Source organism: Chiloscyllium plagiosum, unplaced genomic scaffold (genome assembly GCF_037043375.1).
Source record: "Chiloscyllium plagiosum isolate Xiang-an unplaced genomic scaffold, Cpla_swu_hap1 HiC_scaffold_15, whole genome shotgun sequence".
Lineage (NCBI taxonomy): Eukaryota > Metazoa > Chordata > Chondrichthyes > Orectolobiformes > Hemiscylliidae > Chiloscyllium > Chiloscyllium plagiosum.
In genome coordinates this window covers 30,612,531-30,633,706 of record NW_028270153.1, presented here as the reverse complement: position 1 = coordinate 30,633,706, position 21,176 = coordinate 30,612,531, and the positions used below count along the sequence as shown (strand labels likewise).

At 38.4% G+C, this 21,176-nt stretch overlaps 1 protein-coding gene across 8 annotated transcripts in view; it reads right to left on the bottom strand.

Moving 5' to 3' along the window:
- Positions 1-21,176, bottom strand: part of plagl2 (pleiomorphic adenoma gene-like 2) — a 142,477-nt gene that overhangs the window by 66,847 nt on the left and 54,454 nt on the right. For 5 of the 8 annotated variants that reach the window (XM_087994850.1, XM_087994845.1, XM_087994846.1 and 2 more), the window contains exon 2: positions 8,641-8,716. The exons of the other annotated variants lie outside the window; for them this stretch is intronic. The gene's annotated coding sequence lies outside the window, so the exon portion shown is untranslated. The remainder of the gene's footprint in view (positions 1-8,640; positions 8,717-21,176) is intronic. 8 annotated transcript variants of the gene reach the window in all.

The following is a 21,176-nucleotide window of genomic DNA, read 5'->3' as shown; positions in this document are numbered from 1 at the left end:
TGACTCTATTCAAAATAAGATTTATTCCCTCTGGTTCTCGATTGTATTATGACAGAAAATAGCAAAAACATTGCAAAAACTCATCTTCTGGACCACCTTTGTCCAATCTATAAGACTAAAGCCCCCCACAATTAGTACATTGAGTATTAAGCCCTGTTTCATATTTCTTCCAGCAATGCATCATTCTCAAAACTGCATTTAAATGAATACTTTAAGAACAACCCAAACTTGTGCTGTTTCACTTCATATCTCGTGTTTGTATATCATGAAGGGCTTCACAGGCCAAATCTTTAGCTGTTACGTGGATAAATGAAACAGCTAATTTGCACAAAAGGACTTTCAAACTATAAATGACCTGAGTGACCACTTTTAGCCATGTTAGTTGTTGGGAAAATACAACTGGGAAACAGTTCTCCACATTCTCTGCTCGGGTTATGACAAATATTGCTCCTTTCAGTAACTATTAATGCACGGGTTAAAATTTGTACTTTAATTACTCTATTTAAAGTAAGAGAGAGCTTTACTGACCTCATGAAATGATGTGGAGGTTCCTATTTTGGCAGCCTGCTCAAATGCAAATTCTACTATTTGCCTCCAAATGGCTTTCAGTTCTACACACATTTTGCAAATTCACTGTAAATATTTCTGCTGCTCAGCGAAAGCTTTGTAGATGTTCTTTGTTCCATGCCTCACAGAAGTAGTTATCTTGCTTTTGGTTCAAATAGCTTGCGGCAGCATGTTGAAAGGGCTTTAATGGTAGGAAAACATTGAAAAGATATATTTACCTCTACACCAAGTTTCAATTCCAGAGTAGGTTTGGATGTATGACAAAAACAGAACTAATTTTGCCACAATTTGCAGCTGTGATCGCGAGCAGAAGAACATGTCTTCAGAACTGCCTCAAAAGCAAAATACTGCAGATGTTGGAAGTCTAAAACACAAGCAGAAAATGCTAAAAATACCAGATAGGTCACGCGGCTGCGATGGAGAAAAAAAAAGAGCAGCTTTCATTTTAGGCCTATAACCTTTTGCCTGTTCTGGTGAAAGGTCATGAATGTGAAACATTTAGAATTTCTTTCTTCACAGATTCTACTGATCTTAGAATTTCTAATATTTTCTGCTTTAGAAAATTTCTCTTAAGAACTGACTCTCAAATATGTTAGGAGAAAGTGAGGACTGCAGATACTGGAGATCAGAGTCGAGAGTGTGGGGGTGGAAAAGCACAGCAGATCAGGCAGCATCTAAGAAACAGGAGAATCGATGTTTCGGGCAAAAGCCCTTCATCAGGAAATCCTTTGATGAAAGGATCTTGCCCAAAACATCGATTCTCCTGCTCCTTGGACGCTGCCTGACCTGCTGTGCGTTTCCAGCACCACGCTCTCTTATACATGCTTTGAACGTGGTTGAGAACAAAACGCGCTGATCTCAATATGTCTCCCACAGAGTAAATCTCTGAAGCGGTAAGATGTCTTAATGCCAGATCATCAAAAGACTTCAAACCAATTTCAAAATCTGGGTATAGCCAATGCACAAACACTCACAAAACTTTCAACAAACAGAGAGAGGATTTGCCCTTAGTTCAGCCGAGGAAAATCGACACTGAATTTTACACTGATCATGCTGGCAATTGTGACACATGGCAACATTTTTGAATTTCTTTTGCTAAAAGGATAGTAGCGTAGAAAATCTATTAACCTTTCCCAACTTGTATTAGCCTTCTTTGGAACAGCAATTTGTCTGTTCTGTTCGGAGCAGTGACGTCAGTAGTGACAGGAGCACGCGAGCCATGACATCACACTGCAGAGTCATTTTCTCTGCAAGGTTGCGAAGACCTGGCATCACTGCTTGGCGCACATTCACTCACCAAGACATCTCGGTCGTGTTATACATGTGGAGATTATGGAGTTTCATATGCATTTTCTAAAACCATAATGACTTGACTTCAGAAGTAATTAATTAGTCATTAGAGCACTGTGGGATATCCTGAGGAAATGACAGAATGCCATAAACATGCATTTACTCTTTCCAGCAGTACCTGGTCTAATCTATTGCTACTAATCACATGAACCATGCATAATGTAATTAAAAAACAGTTGCTTTCTTTTTTGCAATGATATTCCTCCACAATATCCAAGTGCACCCTATAATTTACAAAACATTTACTGACAGCACATGTAATCGTATACATGCCTTAGTTTTAAGAGCGGGACCAGCTTGAGTAGGTAATGTTAACAACCTCAAACATTTAAAATGAGTAACATGGTTAATTTCTAATGCTATGGCATACCTCCATAGCAAGTGGGACTTAAACACAAACCTTCTGGCCTAGAGGTAAAGACATTTCATCTGTGCCACACTGGCTCCTTTGAAATGAGTTATACATTATATTTATACTGTTCTTGACTTCAGGTGATATAAACCATCTGTAAACTGTTCCAATAAACAAGATCTGTATGTAATGCATATAGATTAATCGGTTCTGCAGTGCAATCATGCTACTTAGCTGTCAACCTGGTCTATCCCTTTATGGTCATTATTCAAGTACAACTTGAGAGGAAGCAGCATAAAAAGGAAAATTTAGATCATCCTCGCCACTTACAAACTTCCGATAGCTGGGAAAATCTACCTGTCCACAAATTTCTGTATTCACAGAGGAAAAGGGAATTACAGGATTGTGGAGGAAGGTCCACGCCATTGAAGCAGTGGACAAAGAAAAACACAAGTTTCCATAGCAAGGTGGGTAGACAGCCAAGAATTATTGCTAGACCCAGCCTTGGCAAATAGTCCTGGCCAGAATCCATTCTCACTAGTTTGCTTGACCTTTTCACTCCATTCGCAATTCCTCAGTCTATAAATACAATACAAACAAGCATCAGATCACTTGGAAAATTACTAAATTGAAAATGACCCCGACTTGCAAGAAGAGCACTGGGATCAGTTTTGCCTGCGGTAGGTAAGATTAGCAAGTTCAATACAACAGAGGACAGTTTGGGGCTGAACTGAAAACCTCGGACCTGGAGAAAAAAAAGTTACATCACAAGAGGACAAAAAAAAGCGAAGTATTTCGAACAGGGACTGGGTAACTTTTATGGCATTTTGTTGAAGCATTCTATCTTTTTTATTTTTATAAAACAATATATATTATATTTTACAATCTCATATGAACCCGAAGAAAGTTGTGACAATACTATGACTTTAAGAAGTGTATTTTGTTACGAAGGGGTGGGTATACCTTGAAGAGAGTTAAAAGCAGAACTACCGGAGACAGTGTTCTCAAAAAGGTAATAATGTAACACTGGGTCGAACAACTCAATTAGTTCATTGGCTGGAGACAAAAACAATTTGAATTTGGCCAATCGGTTTAAAATTATACCCGAAACAGATCAAACTCTAATCAAGATTGACAATATACTTGATTCAATCTTGAGGGCCAATGACACAATCCAATGCCCTGGTTTATAAGGCCAGGGAAAATTAAACTGTTGAGAGGAGAACTGCCACAACCTAGCATGTAAACAGACTGCCTGAAAACAAAGCTCTCTTAAAAAGGCACCTTTTTCGATCAGTAACTGTAGAGCAGAAATTCCTAACCAAAAGAAGACACAGGAAGATCTGAAGGCAAGAACCAAAAGCTGCCCGGTTTTGAGATAAAAAGTGTTGTTTTGTAAATCTTAATTGGGAGTCTTATCAGACTAGTATTATAGAAGGGAAGGTAACAGATAGATTAGAGTAAGGAATGGTAAATAGTTGTTCATTAATTATTCTCTGTTATACTTTAAGAAATAAAGTTATTAATTTTTACTTTAAATAGTTCTTGGCCACTTAAGGTTTTGCAGATTGCTGCACAGGATAAATCTTTTCTGTGTTGCTGGTTTTAAGTTTAGCAGGAGGATTTACCCTGTGTCTTTACAATTTTACCTTTTTTTTTATATAAATGAAGAAAGGTTGAGACAGAGGCGGAATGCAGTCAGCTCCAAAGCCAATAACGTAAACAGCTTTTGTGGCCTTGGGTTTTCTTTTATTAAAGGTTGGAACAATAGAAGCAGCTTGAATGGATGGGGCCAAATTCCCAAAAAAACCCAGGATTTCTTTTTGTTTTTGCCTTCAGGATTAGTTACTGGGATTTGAAATTGCATATTCCTCTCTCTGGTACAGCTAAAAGCTGGGGTTCCCTTCCTAATGCTGGAATTGTATGAGAGACAATCTGTTTTACTGAATTTGCCTTTGCCAAGGGTGTGTTGATGGAATGTTACTATATTGGAACAGTTAATCAGTAGTTGTAGTCAACACATATTATTTCAATATTTCGATAAAGTTATTCAAGTTTTCTATTTTATTTTGCCTGCATTTTAATTATAGTGTACGAATAAGGTGTATTTTATTTTGAGCCTGGTAGTTTGACTGATCAAATTGCATCAAGACCATAACACCTCCCTTAAGAAAATGGAAAAGGTTAGATTCTAGATTATCTTAATATGTTTTGAGAAACTTTGGTCTGGCCCATAATGAAGTGAAAGAACTTTGAAGGGATATTTGACTGATTGATCATCTTTAATTGGTTGTTCTTAGCAAACAGAAGAAGAACACTGCAACTCAGTGGAAGGATATTTGGCACGTCCAATCCAATAGTCTACAACTAATCACTGTTTTGCTTTCTTCACTCCATCTTCTACTGCTTTAAATGCTTATCTTTCTTTAAAATGATCCCATTCTCTGCTACAACTATTGCCGGTGGCAAAATATTGTCCATCTTTAACAAAGTAAAAAAAAATCTCCTCAGCCACATTCATTCATTCACTTCATAATTTTAAATTGGTGACCCCTCATCTCCAATGACCTTACCTGAAAGGAAGGGTTTCTTGATTCACTCGAGCAAACACATCATTATTTTAAATTTTGCTGCAAAACATCTTCTTACTGCAAATATAAGCTACTATTCTCTGAAGCAGAGACACAAAAAGCAGGAAACTATAAACCGGTTAGCCTAACGTTTGTCATTGCAAAACGCTAGAATCCATGAGAGTGTATTACAGGATATTAACAAATACATGAAAAAAAAACACTGAATCTGCTTTATAGTATGAAAGCAGAACCGTGTTTCACAAATTTAATAGAGTGCCAAGAAGCCAATTAGGATTGAGGTGAGGAGAAATTTCTTGTACTTCAAGAGTTGTGAATATTAGAAATTCCATATTCAACTGCCTGTGGAAGCTCCATCACTGATTAGGTTTCAAGTAAAGATTAATTAATGATGGAAAGGGATACTGGAGTCGGAGTGGGAAAAGATATTGAACCTGTTGATGTTATACTTCACTGGGGTAGCACATTGTAATAACTCCAGGAATGCTTTCCAAAAGTTAATGATTTCATAAAAGTCCACAAAAATCCCCAATTTAACTGTCTTTTTGACCCAGGTTGACAAAAGCAGGTTGCCATTTTTAAAAAGAAAATCTCCCCATGTACCCGGCCAGGTGTTAGATTTGGAGGTAGGTGAGCACTTGGTGATAGTGACCACAATTCCATTGTGTTTACTTTCGCAATGGAAAGGGATAGATAACTACCGCAGGGCAGAAGTTATTACTGGGGGAAAAGGCAATTACGATGTGAATAGGCAAGATTTAGGATGCATGGGATATGGAAGGAAACTGCAGGGGATGGACAAGGTTGAAATGAGGAACTTATTCAAGGACCAGCTACTGCGGGTCCTTGATAAGTATGTATCGGTTTGGCAGGGAGGAAGTAGTCAATCGCAGTAGCCGTGGTTTACTAAGGAAGTTGAATCTTTTGTCAAGAGGAAGAAGCCAGCTTATGTGCCGATGAGATGTGATGGCTCAGTTAAGGCACTTGACAATTACAAGTTAGCTCTCTCTTTGTTCTTAGCCAGGAAAGACCTAAGCAGGAGGGGACATGAGAAGTCAGTGGTGGATACGATCAAAGAAAACCCAAAGGCTTTCTATAGGTATATCAGAAATAAAAGAATGACTAGAGTAAGATTATGGCCAATCAAGCATTGTAGTGGGAAGTTGTGTGGGGAGTCAGAGGAGATAGGGGAAGAACTAAATGAATACTAGAAAAAGACAAAGACAATGTGGTCAAGGAGAATACGGAGATCCAGGCTACTCGACTAGGTGGGATTGAGGTGCATAAGGAGAAGGTGTTAGTAACTCTGGCAAGTGTAAAAGTAGATAAGTTCCCTGGGCCAGATGGGATTTATCCTAGGATTCTCTGGGAAGCCAGTGAGGAGATTGCCGAGCCTTTAGCATTGATCTTTATGTCGTCAATGTCTACAGGAATAGTGCCAGAAGACTGGAGGATAGCAAATGTTGCTCCCTTGTTCAAGAAGGGGAATAGACATAACCCTGGAAATTATAGACATGTGAGCCTTACTTCGGTTGTGGATAAGGCGTTGGAAAGGGTTATAAGAGATAGGATTTATAATCATCCAGAAAGGAATAAGTTGATTAGGGATAGTCAACACGGTTTTGTGAAGGGTAGGTCGCGCCTCACAAACCTTATTGAGTTCTTTGAGAAGGTGACCAAACAGGTGGATGAGGCTAAAGCAGTTGATGTGGTGTATATGGACTTCAGGAAGGTGTTTGATAAGGTTCCCACAGTAGGCTATTGCACAAAACATAGAGGCATGGGATTGAGGGTGATTTAGCAGTTTGGATCAGAAATTGGCTAGTAGCTGAAAGAAGACAGAGGGCGGTGGTTGATGGGAAATATTCAGCCTGGAGTTCAATTACTCATGGTGTACCACAAGGATCTGTTTTAGGTTCACTGCTGTTTGTCATTTTTAATAATCGACCTTGATGAGGGCATGGAAGGCTGGGTTAGTAAATTTGTGGATGACAGGAAGGTCGGTAGAGTTGTGGATAGTGACAAAGGATGTTGTAGATTATGAGAGAGACATAAGCTGCAGAGCTGGGCTGAGAATGGCAAATGGAGTTTAACGCAGCAAAATGTGAGATGATTCACTTTGGAAGGAGTAACAGAAATGCAGAGTATGAGGTTAGATGAGCAGTGAGATCTGTGTGTCCAGGTACATAGATCCCTTAAAGTTGCGATCCAAGTTGATAAGGTGTGTTAGCTTTTATTGGTAGAGGGATTGAATTTCGGAACCATGAGATCATGCTGCAGCTGTACAAAACTCTAGTGCGGCCACATTTGGAGAATTGTGTACAGGTCTGGTCACCGCATTATAGGAAGGATTAGATTAGATTACTTTACAGTGTGGAAACAGGCCTTTCGGCCCAACAACTCCACACCGACCCGCCGAAGCGCACCGACCCAGACCCATTCCCCTACAGTTACCCCTGCACCTAACACTACAGGCAATTTAGCGTGGCCAATTCACCTAATCTGCACATTTTCTGGAGTGTGGGAGGAAACCGGAGCACCCGGAGGAAACCCACGCAGACACGGGGAGAATGTGCAAACTCCACACAGTCAGTCGCCTGAGGCGGGAATTGAACCCGGGTCTCTGGCGCTGTGAGGCAGCAGTGCTAACCACTGTGCCACCGTGCTTTGGAAAGGGTTCAGAGGAGGCTTACTAGGATGTTGTCTGGTATGGAGGGAAGGTCTTACGAGGAAAGGCTGAGGGGCTTGAGGCTGTTTTCATTAGAGAGAAGAAGGTTGAGAGGTGACTTAATTGAGGCATAAGATAATCAGAGGGTTAGATAGGTTGGACAATGAGAGCACTTTTCCTCGGATGGCGAAGGCTAGAAGGAGGGGAAATAGCTTCAAATTGAGGTGTTATAGACATAGGACAGATGTCAGAAGTAGTTTCTTAAATCAGAGAGAGTAGTAGGGGTATGGAACACACCACCTGCAACAGGAGTAGAATTGCCAACTTTAAGGGCATTTAAATGGTCATTGGATAGATATATGGATGAGAATTGAAGAGTGTAGGTTAGATGGGCTTCAGAGTGGTTCCACAGGTCGACGCAGCATCGAGGGCCGAAGGGCGTACACTGTCCTGTAAGGTTCTATGTTTTATTACAAATAATTACTCTCACTACAAATAAACATGATAGGCAGTTGACATATAAAACTATTAGTTAAGTCTCTAACCCCCTTATTAAATCCATCCTAAACAGAGACACAGACAGACAAAATAAAAATGGGGGTCATGGGCAGAAGGAAAGGTTGGGAAGGCAGTTCAACAGTCCCGGTCTACAGGATTCACGGAGATGATCCTTTTCACTTACTTGTTGTTCCTCAATCTTCTTTCATTAAGTACTTTCTACCTACTTTTGTGGGACACAGAGTGAATGGCTCACTCTTATAAAGGGTCTGACTTATTGGTTAAGAGCTACTGTTTACAGCAACTGGTGAGGGAAATAAACTTGCTTTATAATCAGGCTTCAGATGTCTTTTACTGCAGAGAAAAGGACAGTTCTTTTTTTGTTGGAGGTCTGGTGGCTTTTATCCAAACATCTTCACCCAGAAGCTGGGAAGCCAATCACATTTATTGGCAGGCAGAAGGCCTATATCAATCATCAACAATGCATTATCAATCAGCCACCCATTGCCAACAAACCTCCATTCATAAATGTTTCCTGGCTTCAGCTCATCTGTCCCACTGCTGGAACAAATCACAGTGTAAACAGCACTTAAAATGAACATCACCGAACTTACTTTTCAAAAGAAGTGTAGTAATTCTTTCCACAGTCCTTGGTTTTTTAAAACAGTCCTTTTCCCTTTCAGTCCATAACTAAAAGTACAGAAAAATAAAAAAAAAATGAATGGTGGAGCAGGCTCAGCAGGAATGGGAATAAACAATTCAGTCTATGTCCCTAAGTGACAAACATACTGGATAAAGGTGGATGTATTGTATTTGAATTTCCAAAAGGCATTGGATAACATGCAACATTAAAAAAAAAGCTACTGCATAAGAGTTTGTGGTGTTTTGGGCAATATTTCAAAACTGATAAAGGATTGCATGTCTAACAGAAAACAGAGACTGGGGGTAAATGGATCAAATTTTCAAATTGCCAAGCTAACTATTAAATGCCACAGTCATCAATGTTGGGTCCTCAACTATTTATGATCAACAGTGATGGGACAGAGTATATCATCCTAGACTTTTAATGAGGCATGGAGAAGTCAGAAAGCATGAGAAGTCGTCTTAAATGGAACAGGTAGGTGAAGTGAATAATAGAAATATAGGTGTGACAAACTAAGCTCATTCACTTGGTAAAATGGTTAAAAAGGCAAAAATAGTATTCAAATGGAGAGAGAATGCAGAATATTGCAGGAGAGAGATTGGGTGTCCTGGTAGAGAAACTGAAAAAGAACCTTTTAAAAAATATGATTTGCTTAGACATGTTATGACACAGCTGCATAGCAGGTGAAACTTGAAGCCAGACCTCTTGGTCTAGAGACAGGGACATGGCCACTGTGCCATAAGATATCCCAATGACTAAAAATTGGCATACTGACAAGGGATTTGGAAGACCAAGAGGATATTGGATTTATGCTCAGGAGATAGAGTGTACAAGTAAGGAATTTGCTACACATGTACAGGACATTGGTGAGACTATATAGAACGTTCAGTGTACAAATGTGACCTTTATTTAAGGAGGCAATTTAAAGAAGATTCACAAACTTGATTCGTGAGATGAAGGGATTGTCTTATCAAGAAAGGATGGGTAAATTGTCCCCATATTCAATGGAGTTTAAAAGAATGGGAAATAATATACTTGAAACACAAAAAAAATGAGGAGCCCCAAAAAGGGTGTAGGCTGAAGCAATGTTTCTTCTTCTGGAAAAATCTAAAACTGGAAGGCACAGCTCAAGTATAAAAAGGTCGCTCATTTAAGATGTAGGTGAAGAGGAATTTTGTTCTCATAGGATTGTTTACTCTTTAGCTCAGACAGCAGTGCAAGGCAGATCAAAGAATAATTCAGTGTTGAGTTATGCAGATGTTTTATCTACAAGTCAAAAGATAAAAGGGGCTATGGTAGGAAAGTGCAGTTGAGGCTACAATCAGATCAACCATGGTCACAGAGGATGGCACCACAAATTTGAAGAGCCAACTGACTTGCCTCTGCTTCAATTTCTTGGATTTTTACCTCTCTGATCCAACAGGGCAAGTCGCCATACTTCAGGTTGCTTTTTTCTCCAAGTAGAGTAACCCTTGATGACGCTGCTTGGCAAATCCACAATGCATGCTCAGAATAGTTTTCAATAGTCTTCATATAAAGGTGTGCCCAAACTGCAAAATGATACGCTTCAGCTCTGGCACATACAAAAATTACCATTTGTGCTCTTGCATTCTCCATTCTAATTCTAAAACCAATTGTACCAATTGCACTTGACATTACTATTGTGTTCCAGGAAGTTCTTGAAATGGCCAAAATGCTGTCTCTGGGAAAAAGACCAACTTCATGCCTAGGCTTTGGAGACAGATCAATGTTTTGAAGTTAAAAAGTTAAATGATGGTATTCAAATGCAAATCAGTCAATTTTCTAACAAAACTAGATGATGTGCTGTCAGATAAAACTTACATTATTTGCATAATTTTTAAAATAAAAGACAAATGATGGCTAAAAGTTTGCAAAAATAACCTTTGGATTTGACTGAATGAAGTTAAGTCAATGTTTGAAATGCAAACATACTTCCTTTTGGGAGATGCTTCTTTTTTTGCTATTTTTAATTTCAGCCAAGTAAAGAAGCACAATTAACAAATCATGCTCAGTCCCAACAATTTAATTAATATACCTGCATATCTTCTGTGGCATTGCTCATGCTAAATCAGCCATTTCTTCACACCAGGGGAGCATTATAACATGGAGAGCCTCAATAAATAGCCCTTTAAATGCATCAAAATTTAATTGAATAGCATGTCATTTAAAAGACTACAAAATTCTGATGTTGCATGTTCTCTTTACATTTTGCCTAAGGCCTAACAAACTGGCTTTGGTGAGGAAATAAACGGAGGATAATTTTTCTATTAAATATATTTTAACATTAAACAATTATATTATTTCAAACACAAATGGACAAATTCAAACACTTTCTTATCAATGGAAAAAAGTGAACTTATATTGATAAAAGATCTAGAGCAGTTCAGATGCAGCTAAAAGCCAAAAGGACATATATGAAGAATATTCAAAATTATTTTACCATGAACATTAAAACAAATGATAACCTTTGACACTATTGAGCAAGTTTTAATGCCAGCTCAGACATAACATTTTCAGCAGATTCTGAGGTGTTATATACAAAAAAGTGTACATTACATAAATCCTGATAAAAGGTTATTGAGATGAAACATTAACTCTGTTTCTCTCTAATGATGCTTCCTGACCTCTGGAATGTTTCAATACTTATTTCAGAGTTCCAGAACCTACAACACTTGCTTTAGCATTGATAAATCCTGATTAATTTGCTAATTTGTAGAGTTACCTAGCAGGCTCTTGCAGCACAGTGGTACGGTGAGGCAGAAGGCCTGGGTTCAAGTCACTTCTGCCCCCACAAACATGCACCACCAAGTGAATTAAAAACACTTAGCACACAATTATATATGTAGGTTAATTGGATTCAATGTTTAGTAGGTGATCACATTCAACTTAAGTTGGAATTTTGCTACGCATTTATAAATATTGTTTCTAATCAATTCTGCTGGTTAACAGCGTTCAGGTGCACTTGGAATGATGTCTTGCAAAGAAATAAACTGAAATTTCAATTGGCCATCTAGCCTAAACAGCTCACATTGATACCAATGCTCCACACAAACAGCAGTTCTAATCCCACATGCTTGCCCTGATTCCCTAACATCTATCTCAGCCATTCTTAAAAGTTGGCACACAGACTCTGCTGTAATCAGTAACTTCTGCACTATTTGTAACTTCCTGTAACATGATGCAACTGAAGATTTGTCACGTGGAAAAGAAACTTGAAAAAAGTCTTGGTGTCAGAATTGTAACTGAACAAAATTATTGTGTAATGGAGAGTCAGACTGCCTGCCCAAGATCCAAATCTCAAATGTCTCAAAACACCTTTTCACCGACACGCGACAAAAAATCTACTGCTGAAGAATGGCTATAATCAGACCATCGATCATATTGGAATTCATGACAAGATTGTTTACTTCCACACACTGTCATATGGCCTGCCACAACACTAGAAAATCTGTACATATGCATTCTGCTGTCTCAATAGTGGCAATGATCTCTCTGTCGTCTTAGGTCCTTCACCCTTCATAACTTCCATTTGTTGAAACCCTGCCAAGTACAGCCACAAAAAGGGGAACATTGGAAGCAGATCAGTCCCTGGTGTCCTTGAAGAACACTTCTTCATCAAAATATCTCTACTCAAGTTTGATTGAGCTACCTTTCTTCGAGGTGGTAAGTTTGCTTGATGACCAGATGTTCTAATCAGGGCACTGTCTGAAGCCCATGTGTTGCTTGGTACTTGCAACTTATCCCCAAGTTATTGATAATATGCAATAAATGAGTGGCTTAGGCAATTATTTGGAAGGTAAAGTATTTTTTTACCCACACTCAAGGAATGCAAATTCTACTCGCACTGTTAACATTAATGCAATTGCTATTTTCTCCAACTTTGCAAAACATATGCAAGCTGTGCTTCGATTTTAAATTCAAGATTGGAAAAAAAACACCGGTACCGCATTCTTAAAAATTCAAACACAAGCAGCTGAGAGACTCACTGAGTGACCTGCTCCCATTCTTTGGCCAGCAAACATTTAGCATGCACAAGGAGCCCATTGGTAATTCTCTCTCCAAATCAGCCCTCAGAAGATACCAACAAATACCAGATACCTTCCCAAATACAAAATACTACTAATCAGAGATCAGCCAAGGCAATGCATGTCAGTATTTTATTATGCTGCAACAATGTCCTTCACAAATAATCCTTTTTTTCTGCCTGCTGATGCTCCTTTTACCATGTGGTTTGAAGCAACATAATGAATTTGGGGTCAAAACAAACTGGTCAAGAAGAATTCAAGTGCCTTCTGCCTTTAACTTCGATGTAAGGCATTGCATAATACCCTCGTACTAAATCATGTTATACATTGTAATCACATACAGGTTCTGATCCGGCATTTACATTAAATGCTAACCTATCTTATATTCACACGTTCACATCCACATGCTTTTAAGACTACCTGCAGTTCTAGGCCAGTGTAGTGGCATGATTTATTCTTCTAAAGCACATTTTAACTCTGATCACACCACATCATTTACTTGTCGATCCTCGACATCATAAGGTTGCTCCAGGATCCTGAAACCCTTGCACAGCACTCTGTCCAAACAAACATTTTTTTTCCTCCATCAAAAAGATTTCACCCAAGGTTATTTACATTCTCAATCTACTGAGCTACCTTGATTACATATTTTAACAACTTTACAACACATTTTCTCATCTCTTCTCCCCAAGTCTTTGACTTCATTCAATGTGTAGATCAGGAAAATTCTGATAAAGAAACAATACATAAAAAGTTGGTGTTCTTGCATTTTCTCGATCGGCAACCACTAAATCAGAAATTTAAATCAATCTGACTGAAGGAATGTGTGGCGATGTAACTGTATTAGTGCATGAGAATTACGAGGGGATTATACATCTTTTGTTCGATTATAGTGTCAGATATTGTTGTTACTCACCCAAGGAAAAAACAAAATAGTCTCTCCATGTGTTATTGTCCTTCAACACAAAGAAGCTGTCTAAGAACAGCAACTTTTGGTGGGTCAAACTAGAACTAGGGGGCATGGACTCAAAAACAAGGAGGAGCTGATGTAGGACTGTGTTTAGGAACAACTTCTCCTGAAGGGTTGGAAATCTGTGGAATTCCTTGAGCAGTGAGGCTGCCTCATTAAATATTTTTTAAGGTAAAGCCAGATACTGTTCAAAAAGCTATGATGAGCAATCAGGTAAGTGGAGTTGAGTCCGTGGAATGCCATGATCTTACTGAATGACGGACAGGCTTGAGGGAACAGATGGCCTATTCCTGCTCCTACGTCTTATATTTTTATTTTCTCTTGCAGGATTGATGCGTTCTTCGAAGTTCTCTTCCAAAGCATGAACGTATATTTTGTTCCTACTTGATAGAGAAGTGTGTTAACCTGCTCTTTACTGTCCTAAACTGAAGCTGTTTGAAATCTTAGGATTTGTGCTCTCCACTTCGGCTAATTTGCTGATCAATCAAATGGATCTCAAGCCTTCAAGTTTTTGTGGCAGTAAGACTGGTACCGGCAAATTTTATTCCATTGTTCTATTCCTAAAAATCTTGATTTCAAAAATATTGTCGTTCTTAAGTACGTTGTTTAGTTCTAGTTGCTTTAATGATCATTGTGATTGAAAGCTCTTGCCATTCTAAATTCTGTTTTCAAAGTAAAATTTGGCTTTCTTTCACCAAGTTAAAAATCACACAATACCAGCTTATAGTTCAACAGGTTTATTTGGAAGCACTAGCTTTCAGAGCACTGATCCTTCATCAGATGGTTGTCCTTTCACCAATATGGCACTTGCATATCATTGAATAAAGACATTATTTGCCCAAGATAACTGCAAGATTTCCAAATATCTGTGGGCAGAACTTTCTCAAATGGCTGCATTAAAGACTCAATTATTTTTTGACTGCATCAAAGATGTCTCTTTGAGTTCTTCTGCACCCACGATATTTTTGTGCAGAATTTTACAGGACAATCATGCTCACAATTTTTGTATTCTGAATGAGTAAAATTGAAAAAAAAAACTTAATTGTCTAATAAAACTAAAAATAATAAATATTTCAGTATTAGGGCCTTGATTTTTTTTTAAATTTCAGTAACGATTCTCATTCTTTGACCGAAAAAGAAAAACAATGACTTTTTAGGACGTACCTTAAGAATCTTAACTTCTCTTAGCTCCTTTAAAGCTTCTTTCCCCTATTAATGCCTGTGAAAGGCACTTCTAGACCTACATTATTCAGCTGGTTTCTCTGGAGAAGTTTCCATTCAGTAATGTTTCAGTAACTGCAAATAAAAGCAAAATACTGCAGATGCTGGAGAAATTGAGCAGGTTCTAGCAGCATGAACAAAGCAACAGAGTTTATGCTTCAGAGTTCTGAGGAAGTGTCATAGTGGACTTGAAACATTAACTCAGTTTCTCTGTCACAGATGCTGCCAGACCAGAGTTCTCCAGCACTTACAGTTTTCAGTTCTTTCAAAGCAGCTCGATGTTCAACTCTGTGACTTAGAAAACTCTGGTCTGAAAATTGAGCTGATCATTTCTTCAAAATAATAGATTTTTTGAATTTCTCTCTCCCCTGATAATCTCACATCTGTTTCTTGACCTTCACTGCTGGTGCAACTTTCTAGGCAATGTCTCCCGTCACTGGTACCATCTTTAATGCTATAGTTGGATGCCTCAGTATGCGTTTGGGTTCAAGACAGACTGGTCAAGGAGAAGCCAAAGTCATGAGCTATGTTGCAAATTTGTCAAAGTAAACTACTTATTACACATTAATATAAAATACTGTCTTCCATGGCAGTCATAGATATACCAGACTCTGATGTAGGAGTTGGATGAGGCAACTCTGCCCACAGTGTGCTATTTACACAGATATGCAGCACCATGACATCAAAAAACAATACTTCTAAAGCCTCACAAAAGATCTTAAAGACAACACTCCCGATCCTTTATATGTTGTGCTTCAGTGGTTTGCAAGTCAACAATACATAATGAATATTACATTTCAAAAGGTTCAAAAATATTAAATTCCTGAAGAAGAAATATTAATATTCCCGAAGAAGGGCTTATGCCCAAAACGTTGATTCTCCTGCTCCTTTGATGCTGCCTGACCTGCTGCGCTTTTCCAGCAACACATTTTTCAGCTCAAAAATATTAAAGCCATAATACAATAATCTCCTCCTGAGCTGAAAAAAACAGAACGGACCTTTTTCTGTGGCTTCAGCTGTTTGCAGTCTGAACTGAATCCAGAAGTCTACTTGCCCCTGAAAACCCCCTTGTCAACAGCAACTGAAATGCTAAACAACCTCAAGCTTTTGGCTATTTACAGCCTTAAAACATGGTTCAATTTGGTGAACAGATTATACCACAGAATATACAATCCCCCTTTTGTTGCACTGAGTGTGCCACAACATGGGAAGCAGTGAGCATTAATTATAAATAAAACAGAAATGAAGTTGTTTGGTGATGATTGCAGGCTGTTCAATATCATTTGCAATACCTCAGTTAATACGTGCATCAAGACAATATTCAGGCTTGGGGTGATAAGTGGCAAGTAACATTTATGCCACACAGGTGGTGGACAATAATCGTCTGTATCAAGCAAAAAATAATTAGTACAAAACAGAATACTTGCCTAGATGGATGCATTTCCTATAGGATACAGTGGATTCAACAATTTCACAACTGTTACGCTGCAGGAAGTCATTCAGCCTATTGTAGAGGCACTGACTCCATCAGCATGCTATCAATCATCTGAAACATTCCACTACTTAATTTCAACCTGTGTATATGAACTGAAATGCAGACCAGCTATAAGATGTACTGCAGCACTCATCAACACCCTTGACATGATCCATTCATGACCTGGCCCACTGAGAAGCTCAGGAGTAGCAAACATCACCAGCTGCAAGTCCCCCAACGAATGGCACACTTCACTGTTTCACAGTCACTCGATCAAAATTCATGGGCCTCTTTTATACCATTGGAACAGAGGTCCATGTCAAAACTAATTGAAAAGTAAGATGCAGGTTTTAATATCCAATTGCAAAAAAGCAGGCAACTGGTCATGCTGTGACCAGGCTCAACAATTCTCAGAGTTAGTCAGACAGAGATTTGGGGAAGATGACCCACAACAAGTGCTGCTATGCCAAGTAGAGAAAAAGGATTGATTTTAATTAACCACCCAGGCAGAATGCTGGTGAGAATGGATTCATGGTTTGAAGAAATTAAAAACTTATTCAAAAGGTAAAGATCAAGGAGACACAGAAGATAGCTTGTAACTGGGGTCCATTCAAATATGCTGAGCTGATTCAGAGATGAGACTTCATTTATAAAGCAAGAGGAAGATTTATCCTGGTCAGCCAGGGAGAAAAAGTCTTGTTACACTTAGGACCAACTCACAATTTTATAACCAATTCTGCTACAAGTCCATTACAATGTATCAACAAGTTAGCAATTAATAATACATATCTTTAATCTAGTTTTAGTGTATTGGTTACCTATCAAATGATGTTTAGCCAATATTCAGAATGCTTGTTAAAAGCTTTATGAGAAATCTTGCGCAAATCCTTTTGTACCAGTCACCAGTAAATATATATCCTTTTGAAAAAAAGTGTTTTCTCTCTCTACGGAAACTGTAACCCAAACACAACGTTCCTTTAATGCTGTACGCAACCACTCTAAGGTTCTGCGTATAGCACTCAGTGTTGGCACACCAACAGTGGCATTGATTTCTGGTTCCAGAAGTCACTGTAGCATACAGATCTTGGAGGCCCACACAGCCGGCAAGAAATTTAAAAGGGAATGCGGACTGCAATCCATTTTAGTTTTAGAAACAAAACCACTAACAAAACCCTCCTTTATACATGTATTGGAAAGAAGAATTTGACTCGGATGGAGAAAGGTTATTAAGAGAGAGGGATAAGAGATACATTGAGGGTTACAGGATGGTGAAAGGTTTTGAACAGATAGAGGAAAAGCTATCCCCGCTGGCAACTGCATCAAAAACCAGAGGTCATAAAATCAACAACGTGAGCTAATATCTGAAATAAAATTCTTGTACCAGTGATGCGCATGAGTAATACAAGGTGATATCAACTAGTTAATCCTTTACTGACACTATGTGGTCCCCACTTACTCTTCAAGGTAGTGAATTGCAATATAACAAAAGAAAACAAATTGCACAGCTGGACATAAAACAGATACCTATTTAGTGATTAAATACAATTTTAGATGCTAGATGATAAATGCAATTTTATTTAGGTACTGTTTTGTGCATTATCCTTGAAATGGCAAAAGGTGACAGAAACACTCAGATTTAAGAAAATTAAATCACAGCCTGAAGATTTACATACAGGAGTGGACCATTCAGACCATCAATATGATTAGAAACTGTATCTCTATACAATAATTACATGTCATACTGAGATTTCAATGGTCAAGATAACACATGAACCACACAAATCATATTCATACAGTTGTGGTTTGAACTACTTGCCACCTTGTGATTCACACAATTATGCATTGGACTCGAAGAGCCTTCTCAAATTTCTGGATTCATAGTTGAAAACTAATGTTTTTATTTCGAGGTAAAAGATACGACATAGCTTAAAAAAGATATTAATATTCAAATACTAGTAGAATAATAGATAACACAGAACGATTACGGGGCTGTCATCAGATAGTAACATCAACCATGAGAACAAGTTTCTAGTAGTTTATAAATGTTGTTATTTGAACCACAAGATTATGTTAAAGCCTTGAATCATTTCCTTTTGCCTGTTGTTGTTTACTAGACATTTTGGCTTCCAACACTAAGCTACTAAGCCTTACAGATTTTGCCCATAGCCTCAAGGTAGGAAGTGGCAGACTGATTTTACATGGACACTCAGCAACTGTTTTGTGAAATGCATTTTTAAACATGAGCTGCTGCAGTTATCATGGTCAAATAACAAAAACAGTCACCCTATAAGCTTTAAAAAGGAAGTTGCCCTTGAGACAAGATTTTACCCCACCATTCCTTCTTAGCATTACTGTTTTTTTTTTACTGTTGATTAGCAATTGATTGGAGTTTGCAACACTTCAGAAACTAAAACGCACTTGTAGTGTCATTATCAGCAATTTGCAAAGGCAATTGGTTAAATTGAGACATAAATTAGATGCCCAGTACATTTTGCACCATGATAAGTTTCATAGTCATTGCAGGAAAATATTAAGCTAAAAATCGCACAACACCAGGTGAGAATCCAACAGGTTTATTTGGAATGACAAGTTTTCAGAGCACTGCTCCTTCGTCAGGTAGCTAGTGGAGCAAGATCATAGGACACAGAATTCATAGTAAAAGATCAAAGTGTCATACAACTGATCTGATGTATTGAACAAACCTAGATTGCTGTTAAGTCTTTAGTCACTTAGAATGGGGTTGCCGGTTTCAATTCATTAATATGTAAATCCCAGAACTCCTTTCAATTCACATTCCCGAGAGAACATAAGGTTTTATAATTAAAAAAAAAGAGGGGGACATTTCAGCTCAGACAATACAGTAAAAGGTGTGAGGTTAGAGTCTGTCTGTATTCCAATCTTGGGTCAGACCGGTCCTGCTTCCAAAGTAGGAATTTATAAGATGTCAAATAGACTGACTGCCAACAAATTGTATTTTTGTTTGAACAAGATATAACCTATCTGCAAATGAAAATGCACCCCATAGACTTGTACACGTGAGAGTAGGGGTGGCAGTCAAATGCATGTGTCGGTATGTGAACAGGTGCATGTATGCTTGATAGTGTGCGCGCACGCTAGTGTGACTGAGTAAATGCCCGAGAGGGTGTGCACACGTTAGCATGAAGGTGTGTGTGCGTGTGTGTGTGTGTGTGTGTTTATATATATATATATATATATATATATATATGAGAGAGGGCCGTGAGAGTGCGTGCTCACATGTGTATGTGTACTTGTTTGGGAGAATGCGTTTAGTGTAATGGGGTCACCTGTAGTGTGGCATGAACCCAAGGTCCAGGTTAATGCCATTCTCATGGGTACCAAACTTGGCTATCAGCTTCTGCTCGGCAACTCTACATTGTTGCATAACCCGAAGTCCATCTTGGAGGATGGCCACCAGAATATCCAAGGCCTAACGTCCTTGACCATTGGAGTGTTCCCCAACTGGGAAGTAATATTCCCATAGCCAAGTTCTGTACCCATGAGGACAGGTCAATCGGGATCTTGGGCTCATGTCACACTACAGGAGACTCCACCACACTATACAGTCATACACACACACACACACACACACACACACATCCTCTGACAGCCATCTACTCTGTCACACGTGCACACAATCAAGCATGCGCGCACACATGCACATAGACATAAGTCTATGGGGTAAATTTGCATTTGCAGATACATTTTAATTTTGTTCAAAACGCACACATTCTGTAAGCAGTCAGTTCATGTGACATTGTATAAATTCCTACTTTGGATATAGGACCGATCTGACTTTGGGATACAGACAGACTCTAACTTCACACCTTTAATGCATCATCTGAGCTGAGAGGTCACTTTTTTATATTATAAAACCTTACATTATCTCAGGAATGTGACTTCAAAGTTGTTCTGGAATATACATATTAATCACTCAAAACCTGCATTCACATTCTAAGTGATTAAAGATTTAACAGCAATCTAGGTCTATTCAATATTCAGCTGTATGACACTTTGATCTTTTATTATAAATTGTGTCCTATGATTCTGCCCCACTAGCTACCTAACGAAGGAGCAGTGCTCCGAAAGCTTGTACTTTCAAATTAACCTGTTGCACTATAACCTGACGTTGTGTGATTTTTAAACTTTGTCCATCCCAGTCCAACACCTGCACAATATGGAACTTAAGTTTTTACTGTAGATTCATTCCAATCAGAACTCCAAATACTTTGTTATAAAAACTAAATACTGTCAGGATCATAGAATAATTGTGATACAATACACAAAGCTACTTCATTCACACTAGCAACATAATATTTGTTATTAAATTGAACTGTAATTCATTCAAGCTCAAATGACATATGCAGACACAACACTACACTAAGACAGTAGGATTACATGTTTCTGGATGCTGGTTTCCAGCATCTGCAGTCATTGTTTTTACCCAGTAGGATTACATGTATCCAGTCTAATGACCTAAATCATATTTAGGAATACCCTTCACATGATCAAATTTGCACTTCTACAATAGATAATTGTTAAGTTTCTGTGAAATGGTTAAATTTGAAATGCAAACACTACTGTTTGGCAAACAATGCAGTTAGTGGATTCACATACAACAAGATTGTTCAGCAACAGAGTGAATAAGCAGACGATCAACACTGTACAGGATTAATTTAGGGAGGAATGGTAACCATAAAACCAGGAGTGCTCCTGAGTCTTCTGACAGTCAAAAAGTGCAGTGCTTGAAAAACACAGTTAGTCAGGAAGGTGAATAG